General features: G+C 52.0%; 1 protein-coding gene and 1 long non-coding RNA gene across 3 annotated transcripts in view; both read left to right on the top strand.

The window, feature by feature from the left end:
* Positions 1-15,343, top strand: part of LOC117045779 — a 57,267-nt gene extending 41,924 nt beyond the window's left edge. The window contains exons 2-3 of one of the 2 annotated variants that reach the window (XR_004426464.1): positions 12,199-12,678; positions 15,129-15,343. This is a non-coding gene — a long non-coding RNA (uncharacterized LOC117045779). The remainder of the gene's footprint in view (positions 1-12,198; positions 12,679-15,128) is intronic. The other variant, XR_004426465.1, reaches the window with a different exon arrangement.
* A 476-nt stretch (positions 15,344-15,819) lies between these two features.
* Positions 15,820-17,960, top strand: part of BCOR (BCL6 corepressor) — a 96,834-nt gene continuing 94,693 nt past the window's right edge. Inside the window, exon 1 of the mRNA XM_033147170.1 lies at positions 15,820-15,905. The gene's annotated coding sequence lies outside the window, so the exon portion shown is untranslated. The remainder of the gene's footprint in view (positions 15,906-17,960) is intronic.

The raw sequence follows: 17,960 nt of genomic DNA on the forward strand, positions 1-17,960 counted from the left end.
AGAAGAGAGACCCACTACTGTCCGGCTGCAAAAATAAAAAAATTTTAAAAATGGGGGAAAGCCTTTTAAAACGGCCCGGCGAGGCGGCTGGGAAGGAAGTGGCAGGCGAGAGGGAAGGAGGCTGATGGAGGGGGAGGGAAGACGAGGCAGCGCCATCTTTTCGTGTCACGCAGCAGGACCAGAGACTGACTGCTTCACTCGGCGGCGTCTATGTCTGCCTTGCTCGCTCTGGAAAGCGCGCGCTTAGGCAAGCCGAGAGGTGGAAGCTCAGGGCCGCGCAAGGCACAGAGCAGGCGGCAGCAGCGGCAGCAGCGGCAGCCGCCACCGCCGATCCGCCAGCCTCCCGCGCCGGCCTCCCGCTCCCAGCCGTGGCTGGTGCGGAGCTGCGCAGCAAGCCCGCTTCTTCAGAGCAGCTTTCTTCGCCCTCGTCGGCTGGGCGAGTGAGCGCTGCGGCGAGAAGAGTGGGAGGCTCGCGCCGAGCCTAGAGGCATCGCTGTCTACAAACAATGTGGCGGAGAGCGGCGGCCCCGGCTGGGTTTCCCCTCTCCCACCCCCGCGCCGAGACTGCCGGCTGGCCCCCTTTCGGTTCTCACCGTGGGCGGCGGAGGCCCCCGGCCTCAGGAGAGGAGCGAGGCGGCGAGCCAGGGAGGACAGCCAAGCGGCAACTTCCCGCTTTGGAGAGGCCTGTCTTCGCGCCCTTTCCCCCCACCCCTGGCTTAGCCTGGCCGTCAGCAAGGGGTCTCCTCGCTCCCCGCTGCGAAGGCCTCGGAAGCCCTGCCAGGCCCTTGCCCGCCCGGGTGGCGTTTCCCAAGTGCTCCTCCTCAGTCCTTCCTCCCCCCCCCCCTCGGGCGGCTGAGGTGGCTGCCGCCGGGCTTTGTTCCTCGCGCCTCTTCCCGCCCTCGGGGCAGGCTTCGCTGTACCGCGAGCTCTGGGGCCTGCGCCAAGGAGTACTCGGCGAGAGCCGCCGCATTCCCCGCAGGAAAACACCAGTTCGCTTGTCCCGCCGCCCCGGGACGTGGCCAAACCGCTTCGCGAAGGGTATCGCAAACGCAGCTGGCCTCCCAGCACTTTCGCTTCGCTCTCTTCCCTGCCACCCGCCAGCCAGGCGCTTCAGCTCAGCGCCGTTTAAACCGGGGAAAGGGTCTTTTTCATTGTGTTCGGCAGAATCACCTGCCTGCTTTGCGAGCAGAGTTTGCCGAATGGCGTTTCACACAACAGCGGCCGTGTAGCCGCGGCTCGGGCTCTGCCCTCGCTTTGGCACCGACAAGCTCCCCAGGGCCTGTAGCGCGCTGCAGAGCGCGTGGGATAGGCAGGGAGCCCATTGGCATCTAGAGCAACCGTAGCTCTCCCGGCGGCGCCCGGGAAAACCTAGCAGCCTCGCTCGCTCAATCTGGCCGCGCTGGCGAACGAGCACAAGCAAATACGTCGCTGCTGCCTCTCAGACCTGCTGATGCGGGGGGAGGGGAGGGAGGGAGCGGGAGCAGCGCCTGGCGAAGGGGGATTTGATGGGTGGTTGGCTGCGCTTCGGGAGGGGAGGGAGGTTGGCTGCGCCTGGTAATGAGGGATTTGAGGGAGAGGGAAGGGCGTGTTGGCTTCGCTTGAGAAGGGGAGGGCCCCCTGCTATTAGGGGTGGGAAAGCGGGGGCGGTTGCGCCCGAGGTTTGGTGTTTTTTGTGGGTTTTTTTTTAATTGGAGGGGGTTGTGGAGGGGGTAAGGCGTGCCTTCTGTTTCTAATAAAGGAAGCGACTTTTCTCGAAGGAAGAATGAAGGTGCTGCGGAGGGGGGCTGGTTAGGATGATGGAGGTGTTGGATGCCTTGCTAGGGAGCGGTGTGTGTTTGTATGGGCTTAGAAATGAATAGATTGGTTATTCCTATGGGGAGAGAATGGGGGAAGGGAAGAGGATATGAGTGTGGGGTTGTTGTTGTTTTGGTTGTGGTTTTTTTGTGTTTTTTTTGCGGGGAGCGACGGATTTCAAACCTTTGCCCCCAGGGAAGTGGGGGATTTGCTACTGGTAGTTTGGCTGCCCCTGGTGAGAAAGGGATTAATAGTTTGCAGATTCGGGTTGGCTGCCTCTCCCAAGGGGAGATTTCAAGGGAGACGTTGGCTGCCCCCCCTCCCCCGCGATCGAGGGTGTGCTGTGGGTTTCTAACTCCCTGCACCAGGGAGGAGAGGCTGGCAGGGGCTCCGTGTGCCTTGCTGGCCGGCCCCGGTGTGGAAGCAGGGGCAGCCACCGGCGTCGGGAGTGCTTGGCGATGGCTTTGCCAGAGGGGAATCGATGGGGCGAGGAGGGCGGGTAGAGAGGTGTCGGGCTGCGCCTCGCCAGTTGGGATTTGAGAGGGGCGGTAGGAGACGCGCCTCCTGTTTCTAATAAAGGAATCGGCTTTTATTGAAGGATAAACGCAGGCAACTAAAGTCGTGTGGGCTGCAGCCGCCGAACTTCGTTAGTTGCTAATCTGCCTGCCAAGATGAAAACCTTTCGCGAACGTTTGAAAGACTGCAGGAGCTTTGACACACGCGGCGGCGGCAGAAACGCACACTGCCCCCCCCCACAAAGCTCCACAGCCCCTACCGTCCCCTTCCTAGCATCTGAGGAGGAGGGGGAGGTGCTGGTGGTTATGGGGAAACAGGAGGCGTAGCCCCTCCTAACGGTTCCGGTTTGGGGGATTGCCAAATTTTCTTTGACTAGGGGAACTCTGGGGATGACTAATCGCACGCCAAGCTGGGGTTTACAAGGGTTTTCTTTTCTCGTCACCAGCAGTTGCTGACCCCGCTCGCTCCAAGAAAGGAGCTGCGACAGGCGGCTTCTGAGAAGTCCGGACAGCCAGGAACCCGAGTCTGGGCCGCGGGGAAATTCCCTCGCCAACCCCGAAGAGAAAGCTGCAGCTCAAGGCCAGAGCCTAGAGATCGGGGGAGGGGGGGGGGAGAGCGGCTCTCTTCCGGCGCGGAGCTGCTCAGGCGAAAGCTGCCAGCCTGTTCGGTCGCCCTTTACCCGGGCGCAAAGTCTTGCTCATTGCCCTACAGTACCCTCTCTCCTGCACACTTTCACTTCGGAAGTTTTTCAGGGCTGCAGCCTAAAGAGGGAGGCTCTGGAATTGCTGCCTCCTCGCAAACCCCTGCTCATTTTAATAGGGTTTACTTTCACCGCCTGCCAGCGGCTTGGCTGTGCCGCAGCAAAAGCCCTCAGGCAGCAGGGCTAACACATGCAGTGCCATCCTACGCCTGTTTACAGGGAAGTCGATTCCCAGTATATTCCGGGGGGGGGGGGAGGGCTCATTTAGCAGCGTGCTTAGGGTTGCAATCCTCGATGCGGGGATACGGTCGAAGAAGAAGAAGACAGCTGAATAGATGTGCGTCCATACTACGTTGCAATCCCTATTCACATTTACTTGGAAGGAAGCCTCACTGAAGTCTACCGATCAGAGGTGTTTGAAACACCAGTGTTACCGGTATACACTAAGGCTGAGATCTCATGTAGAATAAGAGTTTGGATTTGATATCCCGCTTTTCACTACCCGAAGGAGTCTCAAAGCGGCTAACATTCTCCTTTCCCTTCCTCCCCCACAACAAACACTCTGTGAGGTGAGTGGGGCTGAGAGACTCCAGAGAAGTGTGACTAGCCCAAGGTCACCCAGCAGCTGCATGTGGAGGAGCGGAGACACGAACCCGGTTCCCCAGATTACAAGACTACCGCTCTTAACCACTACACCACACTGGCTCCACACTGATGCAGACTTCATCCTCATTTAGTTTCTCAACACAGAGTAGGCATGGCTGGATGTCTCATGAAATCGTAATCGACATTTCCTTCCGAGTTACCATGTTCAGGGCCAGCACTACCATTAGGAAGAATGGGGTAGCGGCCTCAGGCAGCAGATGCTAGAGGGTGGACAGGGAGTGGGTGGTAGGTGTTGGGGGAATAGATGCAAGTGTTGGTGTTGGGGACAGACGTGTGTGTCACGGAAGGCTTTCCTTCAGGTGTGGTGGATGCTATCTGTTCCCAGTGTTGGAAGTAAGATCTGATTGCCAGTTTGGCTTTCTTCTTTCTATATGTGGAATGGGGAGGGGCGCCATCTTGGCCTTTCCTCAGGCAGCAGAATGCCCTTCTGATCATGTTTATGAACGCATATTTATCTAGAATTATTTTGTCTCCTGTTTAGTCTCATTGACATCAGTGGATCCTGTTTTGAAGTACAGTACTGATTTTAGTACGTGGACCGAGAACTCCCAGAAGTGCAAGCTGGATTTCGAAGGGGCAGAGGAACCAGAGACCAAATTGCAAACATGCGCTGGATTATGGAGAAAGCTAGAGAGTTCCAGAAAAACATCTACTTCTGCTTCATTGACTACGCAAAAGCATTTGACTGTGTCGACCACAGCAAACTATGGCAAGTTCTTAAAGAAATGGGAGTGCCTGATCACCTCATCCATCTCCTGAGAAATCTGTATGTGGGACAAGAAGCTACAGTTAGAACTGGATGTGGAATAACTGATTGGTTCAAAATTGGGAAAGGAGTACGACAAGGCTGTATATTGTCCCCCTGCTTATTTAACTTATATGCAGAATTCATCATGCGAAAGGCTGGGCTGGATGAACCCCAAACCGGAATTAAGATTGCCGGAAAAAATATCAACAACCTCAGATATGCTGATGATACAACCTTGATGGCAGAAAGTGAGGAGGAATTGAAGAACCTTTTAATGAGGGTGAAAGAGGAAAGCGCAAAATATGGTCTGAAGCTCAACATCAAAAAAACTAAGATCATGGCCACTGGTCCCATCACCTCCTGGCAAATAGAAGGGGAAGAAATGGAGGCAGTGAGAGATTTCACTTTCTTGGGTTCCATGATCACTGCAGATGGTGACAGCAGTCACGAAATTAGAAGACGCCTGCTTCTTGGGAGAAAAGCAATGACAAACCTAGACAGCATCTTAAAAAGCAAAGACATCACCTTGCCGACAAAGGTCCGTATAGTTAAAGCTATGGTTTTTCCAGTAGTAATGTACGGAAGTGAGAGCTGGACCATCAAGAAGGCTGATCGCCGAAGAATTGATGCTTTTGAATTATGGTGCTGGAGGAGACTCTTGAGAGTCCCATGGACTGCAAGAAGATCAAACCTATCCATTCTCAAGGAAATCGGCCCTGAGTGCTCACTAGAAGGACAGATCCTGAAGTTGAGGCTCCAGTACTTTGGCCACCTCATGAGAAGAGAAGACTCCTTAGAAAAGACCCTGATGTTGGGAAAGATTGAGGGCACAAGGAGAAGGGGACGACAGAGGATGAGATGGTTGGACAGTATTCTCGAAGCTACTAACATGAGTTTGGCCAAACTGCGGGAGGCAGTGAAGGATAGGCGTGCCTGGCGTGCTCTGGTCCATGGGGTCACGAAGAGTCGGACACGACTGAACGACTGAACAACAACAACAACAACTGATTTTAGGTTCTGAAAGCCAGAGTTTGACACTTCAGGGCCCCTTCACCCCACATTGGAGCTAACTACAAAGAAAAATATTCAATTGACTTTAATGTCTTCAGAGACTACCTGGCCTGCATTATTAATTGTTATAAGTGTAATCCTCCAGATTCTGATGTGGAGTAAGCACTTTGTACCTGATTCCTGCTACCTCAACATTAAGGAATACTGTGGAAATCAGCTTAATTATATGGAATTTATAAAATCTGCTATTATTCTTGCAAATGGGACAGTGCTTTCAAAATAATATTTTTATCACAGCCCTATGCTTGAGAGGAAGCTTCGCTGCAGAAAAATGAGTTGCTAAAAACAACTGGAGTGGTGGTTGTGTGGGGTCTGAAGGCTCATTCCATTCATTCAAAGGTGTACCTCACTGCCTTCCTTGAAAAGCATTGCCTTTGAGGGGGTGTCAGGAAACCATTTGGAACATAGGAAGTTGCCTTATGCTAAGTCAGACCATTGGTCCATCTAGCTCAGTACTGCCTACACTGACTGGCAATTTCATAGCCTTACCTGGAGATCAAGTGATGGATGGAACCAGGGATCTTCTGCATGCAAAACAGACGCTCTACAACTAAGCTATGGCTCTTCCTGTATGCTTGATCTGTGTTGTTGGTTTCATGTTGGAAAATATTGGAATTATGACTCCACAGTCAACAGTGAGACCCTCACGTGTGACAGTGAGATCAATGTGAATATTGGTTTCCATCCACCTCATTTTACTAGCAAGTTTGCTTGGGCTACATTTTTTAATGTATAGAGCACTGTGGCCTTTACATCCACATGTTGTTGTTGTTGTTCAGTTGTTCAGTCGTGTCCGACTCTTCGTGACCCCATAGACCAGAGCACGCCAGGCACCCCTATCCTCCACTGCCTCCCGCAGTTTGGCCAAACTCGCTTCGAGAACACTGTCCAACCATCTCACATACCTGTGCTTTTATCCTGGTTGCCCATTTGAGTACCATCACTGGAGTTTGAAACAAATGGGCTTTACTTCAAAGTATTGCTTCTAGGTTAAGCTTGGTAAGAGGTCTGCAGACAACCTCCAAGCTTGGCTTTTCATGGTCCTGCTTCCTTAGCCCTTTATCCTTCTGATGAGGGTTTTAGATAACCACAATTGCAGAGGAATTCTGATTTGCACTTCTGGTGCTCTGTTGGTACTGGGAAGGAAGCAGCCTCGCAACTCCAGATGAGGAGAGCAGAAGGAAAGCAGGACCAGCCAGCCCAATATGTTTTGCTACAGAAAATGTGCCCCCAACCTCCTCCTCTGCCACCGCTGCAGCCTCCACCTGAGGTGACTGGAGGCAGCCTGGAGAAGCCCAGTGTGCTGAAGAAGGTGGGGGAGGCAAAAAAGAGGCCAGAGAAGGGGTGGAGAGAAAGGTGGGTGACAACACACAGGAAGCAGTAAGCAGTACGTTCCTTGGGGGGCTGAATCTGCCACCCCTCCCAGCTGTTCCCAGCCTGCTGTCTGGAGTGACTGCTTTGCCAAGCCTCCTGGGTTGGGCTGGCCCTGAGGGAAGAAGCTACTGGGCCTCAGCATACCTAAGGTCTCTGGTGCCTGAGGAAAGGTGTTCCCTTTATAATGGCTTCTGAGACCTCAGTTCTGCTGTAAGCAGTCCCCGCATGCTGACACTCCCATAGGACCCTTGCAGACAGAGAATTACCTGCACAGTTTCTGCAAAGTGATCAAGGCACCAGCCCCTTCCCCCTACTTTCTGCACAGCTGTTCTGGAAACTGGCTGTTGTGTCTCTGTGTTTCAGAGATCCAGAGGCTAGATTAACAAATCCTTGTAATTTCATTACTCCCTAATGTGGCCAGTTATGGCCTAGAATAGAGGAAATGGGTACCTTTTGGCTTGGCCGGGATTAATCAGGCAGAAGGAGCTTGACGTTTTAGATCATGTTTCTTGTGGTTTTAAGGAGTGTGCTTGTAAGCAGACGTTTTTCCATGGCTAACCAGTGTGCTTCATTCATAGCCAAAGTCACAACCTGGTTAAGAAGGGTGCAGCTGAGGTTGTGTCCATGTGGCTCTATTGAATTTCCATGGGATTCCTTGTTAACCTGTCTGTGTATTGGGCTGTTTTTAGACTGGGGAAGGAAGCAAAAAAAAATTCTCCCAATAACAAAATATGTTTTGGTTTTAGTCCCATGTTGATTTTTCTTTAAGTCCTTCCCTTTGCAGGGAGTTGGACTAGATGACTCTCAGGGTCCCTTCTATCATCGTAGGCCAGATTGTAGCCAGCAGCTACCTAAACTGTTTTATCTGCATCCCTAGGTTCTGAAAAGAATGTCCATGTTTTGTATCTAGAAATAATGGCATTCACACATGACACATTCCTTACTTTAGAAAGTTCCCAAGGACATTTTGCTAATAGGCTCTTACACTGGTGTTGTCTCTCTAAGTTAAAAACACACACAAAGAAGCCAGGAAGTGTCGTTGTTAGAAGCCTTCAAAATAATCAGTGGTTTTATTTTAATTAGCACACTATTTAAAACACATTTTTGGTTTTTTTTTAAAGAAATGAAGGCTTTATCCACTTCACACAATTTCTCTGGCTCAGCTCTAACAATCTGCATTGTCATTTCCTTCGTGCTCAGGCAGGCCAGAAAATTTGCTGTTGCTGCGTGAGCTCCTCAGTCTGAATGGAAAATCCAGCTTGGCCACAAGGACTGTTCAGCGCTACACGTTCTCTCTCTCTCTCTCTCTCTCTCTCTCTCTCTGGTGTTTCGGCTTGCTTGCTGCTGCTGCTGCTGCGGCTGCTGCTGCAGCCGCCACTGCCTTTAGTTCTCAATAAAAAGGAGCCCAGATACAACCACCATGGTGGCTCCAGAGAACCAGCTGCACACAAGGGCAGCCCAGAAAAAGAAATGGCTTCCTCCTCCCCTCTTTTTCAAGCACAAGGTGGCAGAGAATGATTCATCGCCTGCATCCAATAATTAAAACAAAAGCCAGTGTCTGCGGAAAGAAACCCTCTCTGGAAACTAACAGCATTTCCCTTTCCCGGGAGTTGAGAATGCAATTTGGTAGAGGGATCACGATGGCTGGTTTCCGGGCCTAATTTTCACAGTGAGGTGATAAACCTGTGCTTGGCTGTGTCACTTCAGAATGCAGATGGTGGTTGAATGCTCCTTCACAGAACACACTCGCATACACACAAATCCTGCACCCAGAAGACTAGCATGCCATAGAGAAGGATTCTAGCCTATATTTCTACCTAGCGTGCTAGTTTTCTAGGTGCACAGAATATGCTTGCATGGCAGAGCATTTTGTATTTTCCAGAGTGAAATGGCACAGCCCAGAAAGACATTTTACCATCACAGTGAGAACTAGGCTCTAGTCCTGAGGGGGCGAGGACTGTCTCTCTCTTCATCCCACCCTCCCCAGCCGACTGCACATTTATGAGTTTGGCCGTAGCTCCTATATTAGTGCCTCTTCCCAATTTCTACTGGTATTTATGATTGAAGGTGTTTGTACTCCAGCCTGTGCTTAAAGTAGTGCTAACTACAGTCACTCTTGGATAATGCCAAAAATACACTTGGCACAAATTCAGGGTCACCCCTTAAGTTATTGTGGTGAAGGGCTGCAGCAGACATTGAGAGCAGGGTAAAAGTGACCACTGGCTCAAAATGAGTCCCATCCGTTGTGCTGGCAAATGCTCCTACCTTCCTTGAGATCCCTCACATGTCAGTGAAGGTTCAGATACTAAATATGTGCTGCCCTGTGATTCAAATAAATTTCCTATACTTTCCATAGCCCCGCTTCATAAAGTTCACACAATAAGGCATTTAGAAAGTAATCACTTTGAAGTTGGAAGCATTGTGAAAACCAACCAACCAAACAAACAAAGCTAATGGATCATGGGCTGCTTTGCACATCTGGAAATATATTTCTTGAAGGAGCACAATTTGAGGTATATTTATAGAATCATAGAGTTGGAAGGGACCACAGACTCATCTAGTCCAACCCCCTGCAATGCAGTAATCCTTTGCCCAACATGGTGCTTGAACCCATGACCCTGAGTCTTCTGCTCTACGGACTGAGATGTAAGTCTCATGGAACTCCGGAGGACTTCTTTTCCAACTCACCATGCACAGAATTGATTGGGCTGATCTGAGTAGGAGTTGCTTTCAAATAATGACTGTTAGGGTGGTTCTGCAGTCTAAAGCTGGAGGGGAAGCCGAAAGTGATTTCAGCTAGACATTGTGAGTCAGAGGCTACTTGATGTAGAGATAAAGGCTGCAATCCTACTCATTAGGGCTGAAGAACTTTCCATCCTCCAGATCTAGTGACATTCCCAACTCCCATCAACCCTAGCCAGCATGGCCAGTGGTCAGGGAGGATGGAAGCTGTAGTCCAACAACATATGGAAGAAGAAGTTCCTCAGCCCTGCCATACACACTTCCCTGAGAGAAAGACCCATCCAGCTTAACAGGACTTCTACTTAATACTTATGAACACAAGGGAAGCTAATCTTGTCAACCATCCTGTTCTCACAGTGGTGGTTGTGGGACCTGTGACCTTCCAGGTGTTTTGGACTACAGCTCCCATCATCCCTGACCATCGGCTGTGCTGCTTGGGACTGGTGAAGTCCAGTAATAGCTGGAGGGCACAGATCAGCTATCCTTGCTGTTCGGCATCTTGGCCTCTTGCTTTTGTTTTAAGTGGGGTGAGGAGATGTTTTCGTTGTTTGTTTCTGCAGGAACTGAGCCTTTTGCTGAGAGGCAAAGGTCGAGAAGTGTGAGGAGGTGATCCTTTTGCGCTCTCCTTGTTTATCTTCTCCGCCTCCTCCACCCCACCCCACCCCACGGCACAGCAGGGCCCTGCGTCGCAGCTGCATCTGACTGCGAGGAGAACTGGACAGGGTTGAAGACAGTAGCCCTTTCACAGACTGTCACCAGCGCTCCGTGATTGGCTGTCAGAGCAGCGCGCGGCTTGTCCTACACTCGCCCCCCTTCCAAGCCGCCCTGCAATGCATGTCACTGCCTTCCCTTTCCCGGCTGCACCCCAGAAGTGACAGACAGGCGGAGGCCGAGGTGTGCGCTCTTCTGGGAAGAGCTGCTCTTGGCGAGTCCCCTTGGAAACACTCCAAGGATTTCCAGCCCCAGCATGCAAGACAATCAAAATGGCCGGGGTGGTAAACAGCCACAAGTGGCTGCAGTTCAGCCCTCAGTCAACGGTGTGTTGTTGTTATGATGGTAGTGCTACTGTTGGTGTTCCAAAAGCGGACTTAAATTGAACCTCCTCCCTACAGGAAGGCCATCTAAGCCTTCCCAGTTAACAAAAGTGGTTCTTGTGTCGCTACCTCAAGAGTAGGAAACCTAAGATCCCCGATAGTTCTTCTGGCACACCAGGCAGGATCGGCTGCATTGCCTGAGGCGGAGAACCAGTTTCTGCAATGCAAGGAAATCTTCCTCAGGTAGATCTGCCTGAAGAAAAATCCCGTGTAGTTGAAAGGCTCTGCTCTTTCAATAAAATATATGCCTCGAAGCATCCGATACTGCATCTTTGTGGGAGAGCTACCTTATCGGAGGGAAGGATGGGGATGAGCTGTTTGGAAATGGCTCTCTCCCTTGCTTTGGCCTCCTGGCACGACCAATTTCTGTCTCCAGTGGGGCTAAAGGGGCGGCTTCACCCCACTGTTTCCAATGCAGTTTTATGGCCACCTCCACAGAAACCCCTATATTCCGATTTCAACAACAAAAATACCCAATTGTTCATATGCTTTAAGTCCTTTTCTTACAAATGGCAGATGAGGTGCTAAACTGACAACTGAATTGCCCCACTAAGCACTGCAGGTCTGGTACCCAGCTTGACTGAATGCCCTCCCCTTTAAAATAAAAACAATCCGGTACAGCGCAACCAGATGACAGGGAGAGCGGTTCTGTGCAGCCTTCTCCTTAACCCGTGCTACCCTGCAACAGCTCTATACACAATACATTTAAAGCACATTTAAAGTGCATGGTTCTCCACAGAGATTCCTGGGAACTGCAGTCTGTCGGGGTAAACTACAATTCTCAAGTATGTGGGGGAAAGCTATGTATTTTAAATACATGGTATAGAAATCGGTGGGGGGGTTGGTTGCTTTTTTAGCAGGGTGATTGTGTCTCCAAGCATTCCATCAAACGAGCCCTCAGGTACTGTCTGAAATCAAGACAAATGATTGCCAGCGACACAATCTGCTGTTTGTGAGAAGTAGGCCTCGGGGAGCTTGGAAAATGTAGGTGAAACAGGAATACTCCCCTTCCACACACTCCGGAACCCTTTGTTCATTGACACCTTCCCCCATTATGAGGTTGCTTCTGTCTCCTGCAGACAGAATGGCTGCTTTCTCCCTAGGAAGCAAGAGTGGATTGTGGGACAGCCTCACAACAACCTGCGGAACATGGTGCGTCCACCACAGGCGCAAAAAGCAAGCAACAAACCCGTAGATCTGTATGCGCTGGCTTAGGTGGAACAACAGTTGTTCCTCAGCTATCCAATGTTGGAGCCTTGGTTCGCTCCAGCAGAGTCTCTCTGGTTGTGGTGCTGGACCAGAGAGAAGACGTTAGCTTGAATGAACGGATCCGGCTCTTTTTTAGGCCTCATAAAAGAAGAATAAAAAAGAATACTGGCAATTGTATACTTTTAGCGTCGAGAGTGTTTTAAATGCATACTAAGCTAGAGAAGGCAGAACTTTATCTGTGACTCCTCTGCCTTTCATAGATGCTTCCTTTTTTAACGTTTCAGAGTTAGAAGTCGAGGCCTTGTGGCTTCTCTCTCAGTTGCCGGTGCGCTGCATCTGTGTCACATGCCTCACAAAATCTGAAACATGTTCTTTCCTGTCTGCCGAGCGCGCACCGGCGCTCTGTGTGCGCCAGGGCCAACGCCGGCCGACGTTTCCACTCGAACTGCAACCACTGAGAGTTGAAAACATGGTCGTCCCCGCACGCCTATTTATGTTTACGCAGAAGTAAAGCCCCATTGATTTCAGTGGAACTTGCTCCCCAGTCCGTTTGTTTAGGATTGCAGCCCAAGTGTGTGACTTTCCAGGACGGAACACAATCCCTGTTAGAAACTTGGCAGCGGCAGCCGGAGAGGTTTTTCGCCTGCGAGCACACATTTTGAGCACTTTGGGGCCAGCAGAAAGCCACGCATTGCTCCGCCACCCATTGGCCCAGAAAAACAGCACGGACTTCCAGCCCCGGCCCCCTTCTGCTGCCGCGCCAGGTGTGTGTGTGTGTGTGGTTAAGTGGGGGGAGGGGGGAAATCTTAATTTCAATGTCTTTTGTTTTCCTGATGGTGAAATCAGGCGTGCAAGAGTGGTCAGAGCCTCTGTCTAAGGCCAAGCCAAGGTGGCCTTGTTTTGTTATTCAGATTTCTACACCCCCATTAAAGCAGGCTCCCAGGAAGCGGCGGCAGCGGCTTGATTTAACGCACACTCAAGCAGGGCCATTCAGAGCTCGGGAGAGCGCCGGGTTATTTATAGGCTTTTTCCTCGGCGCTACGCGCCGCCGTAGCCGAGCAGACCGCTAATGAATTTAATCCTGGCGACACCCTTAGGAAGGAGAAAAGGACTGAGTCACGGGCCGAGGTTGATCAGGCCCGGGGCCTCCAGCGCGGCGCGGCTCCGGTGATTGATTACGTGCCTCGCCAAGAGACCGGCCTGCTGCTTCGGGAGGCAGCGCTGCCTGGAAAAGGGGCCAGCGGGGAGCCACGTGGAGTTCCGAAAATAAGGGTCGGTGCCGTGTGAATCCATTGTCGCGCCAAACAGCAAGAGCGAGGCGAAAGGCTGCAGCTACGCGGTTCCCCTCGCCTCCCAGCTTCGCAGAGAGGCGCTTCTGGCCCGTCCTCCACAGCAGCGCTGCCTTCAGGAGGTCTCTAAACGCTCGGCGTGCCCGCAGCGGCTGTTTTTTTTGGCGTGGATTTCCCTCTCCGATCATGCTTTCGATACCACATGGTTCTACGGCTCGCTGGCTCGGCTCGCTCTCAAATGCTCCTCTTCTCTCCCCCATCCCAGCGCAACGCACAACGGCCTGACCTGCGGGTCAGCTCCCCGAGGAGGCGAGGGAGGAAGGGAGGGAAAGAGGCCTGGCGATTTGCGGCCTTAGTTCCTTCGGCGAAGGCTCCCTCGGCGATTCTGCTTAGCAAAACACAGGCGGGGTGAACGCGGGGCAGGGGGTAGACTTAGCGGCCGAGACGACGACGCCCCCCCCCACACACAATGCCTGGGGAACTCGGGAGGCGTTGGGTTTGCAACCTCTGGGGATCCTCACCGTGTGGGGGTGGGGAAGACAGGCACTCAAGGAGCGTAAAATAAAATCTGAAAACACAAACAACCCCTGTGATCGCTAAGAACTTGCTTGGAAAGACCCTGAGCGAGCAAATGTTCCGGGTCCTTGAGACGCGGAACGTCTAGGCAGCTCGGTCCATCATAAACTGGTTAAACAACGGCGTTAATGGAACCAGTCTTAACAATCCGAAGACTTCGACTCAGTTGTGTTGCTCGGTAGGCAGGTTCAGTATTTCCACTGTATTTTTTATTTTATTTTAAAAGAATTTGTTCTTTCTTTTTCTGAAGGCTCGACCATACACACTCAGAGACTCAGAATTGTGTTTTGGGCGGCTGCAACCGCCGCACGTACTGTCGTGACCATATTCAAAGGTTCCTCAGAAAATTAAACGGATATGATTTTAAAACAGTTTTAAATACAGAGTCAACCCACTTTGCAAGCAAACATCTACACTTGCTTGTCCAGAAAAAGAAGTGAAATAAAAGCAGGACATTTCGACAAGGACTTCCTTCTCCCAGTTTTCCCTATTTTTATTTCTGGATACGGGGAAATGCATATGTATCTTAACAGAGGCCTTCCACCCCCACCGCCATCCAGCTGCATGTCTGTACCTCACGTGTGCTCAGTCTAATAACTTTTAATGTCTAGCCCTAAAACGTCTTTATAAAAAATAGCTTTACAATGTAATGGGCCAGGTGTCCTTGCACTCGTTGCCGGAGAATGAAAAAACGTGTAGGATGGTTTTCAGATGCAAAGCTCATAAACTGGGAACAATATGCAACCCCTCCCCCCCCCCCATATCGGATTTTAAACTCCACTTCCAAGCACCTCTGGAGGAAAACCTTCTCGACGCGTTTGTAATGCACACACTTACTTCATTCGCAACTTGTTTCTTTACTCTCCCATTCCCTCCCCTCCCCCTTAAGAGTATTTACCCTCCAGCTTGGGAAAGCGATGCCTTTTTGCCATTTCTATCAGCTGGTTTTAAGAAGCTGAAAAGCTTGTGTGCCCAGCGTTTCGGGTTACAAACGGTAGATATCTTTCACTTCTGCTTTGAAAGCGAAGAGGAGGCTTTCCACCCCTCCCTCGGGTTTTTTCTCTCTCTTGTATAGATGCAAGCTAAAAATAAAATCCAACAGAATATTAGCTTTCTGGCTAGAAATAGGTATCAAAACAATCAAGCGATTATTCATGAGATAAGAACTTGGGGTTTAGGTTTCCAAATCCTTCTAGCAGACTCTACTTTTAAGAATCTCCTGCTTTCCATTAAAACGTAAGAGATTCGCATAATTAAAGAAGGAAACTGCATACTGAGTAAGCAACTTTTTTAACCAAGGCAAATGTTGCTAGGGACCGGGTTTAAACATTTTCCCTTCTTTCCCACAGATTCCTGGACTTCGCGATGAACAGGCTGGCGCGCTCGACGGCGTTGAAATAGCTAATCGCTCGGGATGTCGCAGCTCCTAGCATACTTACCTAGGTATAAACAGTTTATTCAGGCAACGTAAGAGTGTTTTAAGGACGCTGCAGCGAAAATTAAGAGCGAGGGCTTGGTATAATCACCTCTGTAGCCAGTGACAATAAAATTCCATTCATTTCCACTCGGCTGGTTTGTGCTCCCCTCCCCCCACGCCCTTCTCTTATAGCTAAAAACATAGGCACGTCTAACCCGAATCAGATAATTCCAGGACCCCAAACTTTCCTGACCAGCATGTTTAGGGTTGCAGCCCTGTCAGATTACCAGTGGAAGCTGCTCTCTCACGAGTAGGAATCCGATACCTCTATAGCGCAATCCTGTGGCACGTTTCCTCAGAAGCAAGATCTACTGTGTTCAGTGAGGCTTACTACAAAGTAAACGTGCAGAGAGGAGGACTGCAGTGGGAGTCAGTGATCCCCCTGATGCTGCACACGCCATCCTGGTTAAAGACGTGTCCCTGAATGAGCGCGGGCGCCCCCCCCCCCCCCCAATACACACCACCACTTCCCGAAGTCTATAGGGTTAAATCTTGTAGCCGGCGCCTTGCTGTTAATTCCAGCAATCGCTAGGAAAGCCATAAAGAATCACGCGCTGTGCGAGGGAGAACCGAACAAGCGAGGATCAGTCAAGATGGGCGTCCTGAACCCGACATTTACTAGCTGACCTGCCGAGTCAGCGCTACCAAAGTAAGTAGATACGCAAGATAACGACCATCCCGGCGAGCGAGAGATCAAAAGGCCGGCAGAGAAATCTCCAGCCGGTACTAGAATTACAGCGAAGGAGTGGGGGGGGGACCCCTCTCGTCCCACCTTCCCAAGCAATTCACACACTGTGACAAAAAACGTGTTTGGGAGTTTCAGAGGTGGGAACCACGCGGTACCTTGTTTAGACACCAAGGGAAGGGAATCGGTTTTGGGGGCACTCCGGAAAGTAGCGTCTTGAGAAACGAATGGTTCTCCTCACCCAGAAACAACAGAAAGGCTCGACGGCAAAGGGGCAAGAAAGAAAGCCCCAGTCGGAGTATGGAAACAGCGACTAGTGGTAAAATGAAGGATGTTGAAGAGCTGTGAGTGCAGGGGGGGTACATTGGAGGGGAACGGTGGCTTGCGTGCTTCTGGAAAGGAAAGATAAAGGGAAATTGCTCGTTTGGAGGGAGTCTTTAAATACAGGTTGGGATGAAAGCGGGACATCACACAGTTATCTAAAAAAAAAAAAAGGAAAGAAAAGAGGGCTGGAGAGGCATCCCCCCCCCCAAGAGTGGTGGCCAGGAGAGAGAGAGAGAGAGAGAGAGAGAGAGAGAGAGAGAGAGAGAAGACGTTCCACTTTGGGCAGGCTGTGCGCGACAATGGAACGCGCGCGGGTGGGGGGGAGGGGAGGGAGGGGGAGGGGAACAAAGAAACAGCCCATTTGGGGTTCTCAGGGAAATGCAAAGAGAGGCAGATGAACGTGGGGAGAAGGAGGAAGAGCATGGTTTCCCACACCTGAGGAAATATATATGTATAAGGCGCGTGAGGGGAGGGGGAATGAATAGGCAGCGCCGTCATCCTTCCGCCTCATACAAGGTTATGAGGATGCCGTTCACGAGGTGGAGGGCTTCTCCTTCTCTCTCACCCCCTGTTTGAAAAGACTCTTAATAAAGGGCTGAGGAAAAGGGAGAAAAGGGGTCGCGAACAACACACACGCGACACACGGGAAGGTGCTCTTGCGAGAAGAGTGGGGGGGAGCAGATCTTGAGGTGGAGAAAAGCCCGCGCTCCCTCGGCTTGGCGGCGAGGTCGCGGAAGGGGGAGAGCGAAGCCTTCTGCCGCGGGCGAAAAAAAGGAGACGAAGCCGGGCGGCCTGGCTGGCGGGGGTCTGGCTGCGCCTGCTGCTGCCGTTGCCGCTGCTGCCGGGGCTTTGACAGCTTGGCGAAGCGGAGGGAGAGGAGCTTTATGGTAATTGCGGCTCTCTCTCCACTGGCCTTCTGGGTAGCGAGCCGAGCCGAGCAGGGAGTCTGGCGAGGGGGCGGGAAGAGACTTTTCCCCTTTTTTCCACCTCGCCTGGTCAAAAAGGAGAGCGGAGTCTCCTTAGGGCGCCCTCAGGCAGGGCAGGGCAAGGCAAGCCGAGCGAGGAGGAGAGAGAGGGGAAGGGGGGGGGGGGGGAAGCAGCCAGGAAACGCCGCGGAGTGGAGGGGGAATCAATTAAGGAGAGAAAGCGAAAAGCCTTGGAGAAAGGAAAGAAAGGAAAGGAAAGGAAAGAGGCAGCTCCGGGAGAGCGCGGGGGAAAGAGAAGCCTCGCTGCTGCTTGGGAGAGCGTAGTGGAGGTGGCTGTGCTGCTGCTGCTGCCGCCGCCGCCGCTGCCTCTACTGGCGGCGGCTCCCTGAGTGCTGAGCCCGCCGGGGGGAGGGGAGGGGAAAGAGGAGAGGGCGGGGAAGGGAAGGAGGAGGCGGTGGAGAAGGAGGCGGCGAAGGGGGGTAGCGTGCAGCAGACGGAGCCTGCTCTCCCAGCGGCAAGGTGAGGAAGAGCGGCTTTCCCGGCGGATTAAATCCCCAGAGCCAGCCCAGCCACACACACGCACACGACGACGACGACGCCACCAGGACGCGGGGCTCTCGCCAGGGAAGAAAGAGCATGTAGGCGCCGTCGCCAGGAGCCGTCGAGCACAGCCCGGAGCAGCCACACCAGCAACATGGCGCTGCCAGAACCGAGCCGTCGGGCAGCCGTCGGGAGCCTGCTGCTGGCTGGGTGCTGAGCCCAAGCGATA

This window comes from Lacerta agilis, chromosome 4, assembly GCF_009819535.1.
Source record: "Lacerta agilis isolate rLacAgi1 chromosome 4, rLacAgi1.pri, whole genome shotgun sequence".
In the NCBI taxonomy this organism is placed as follows: Eukaryota; Metazoa; Chordata; class Lepidosauria; order Squamata; family Lacertidae; genus Lacerta; species Lacerta agilis.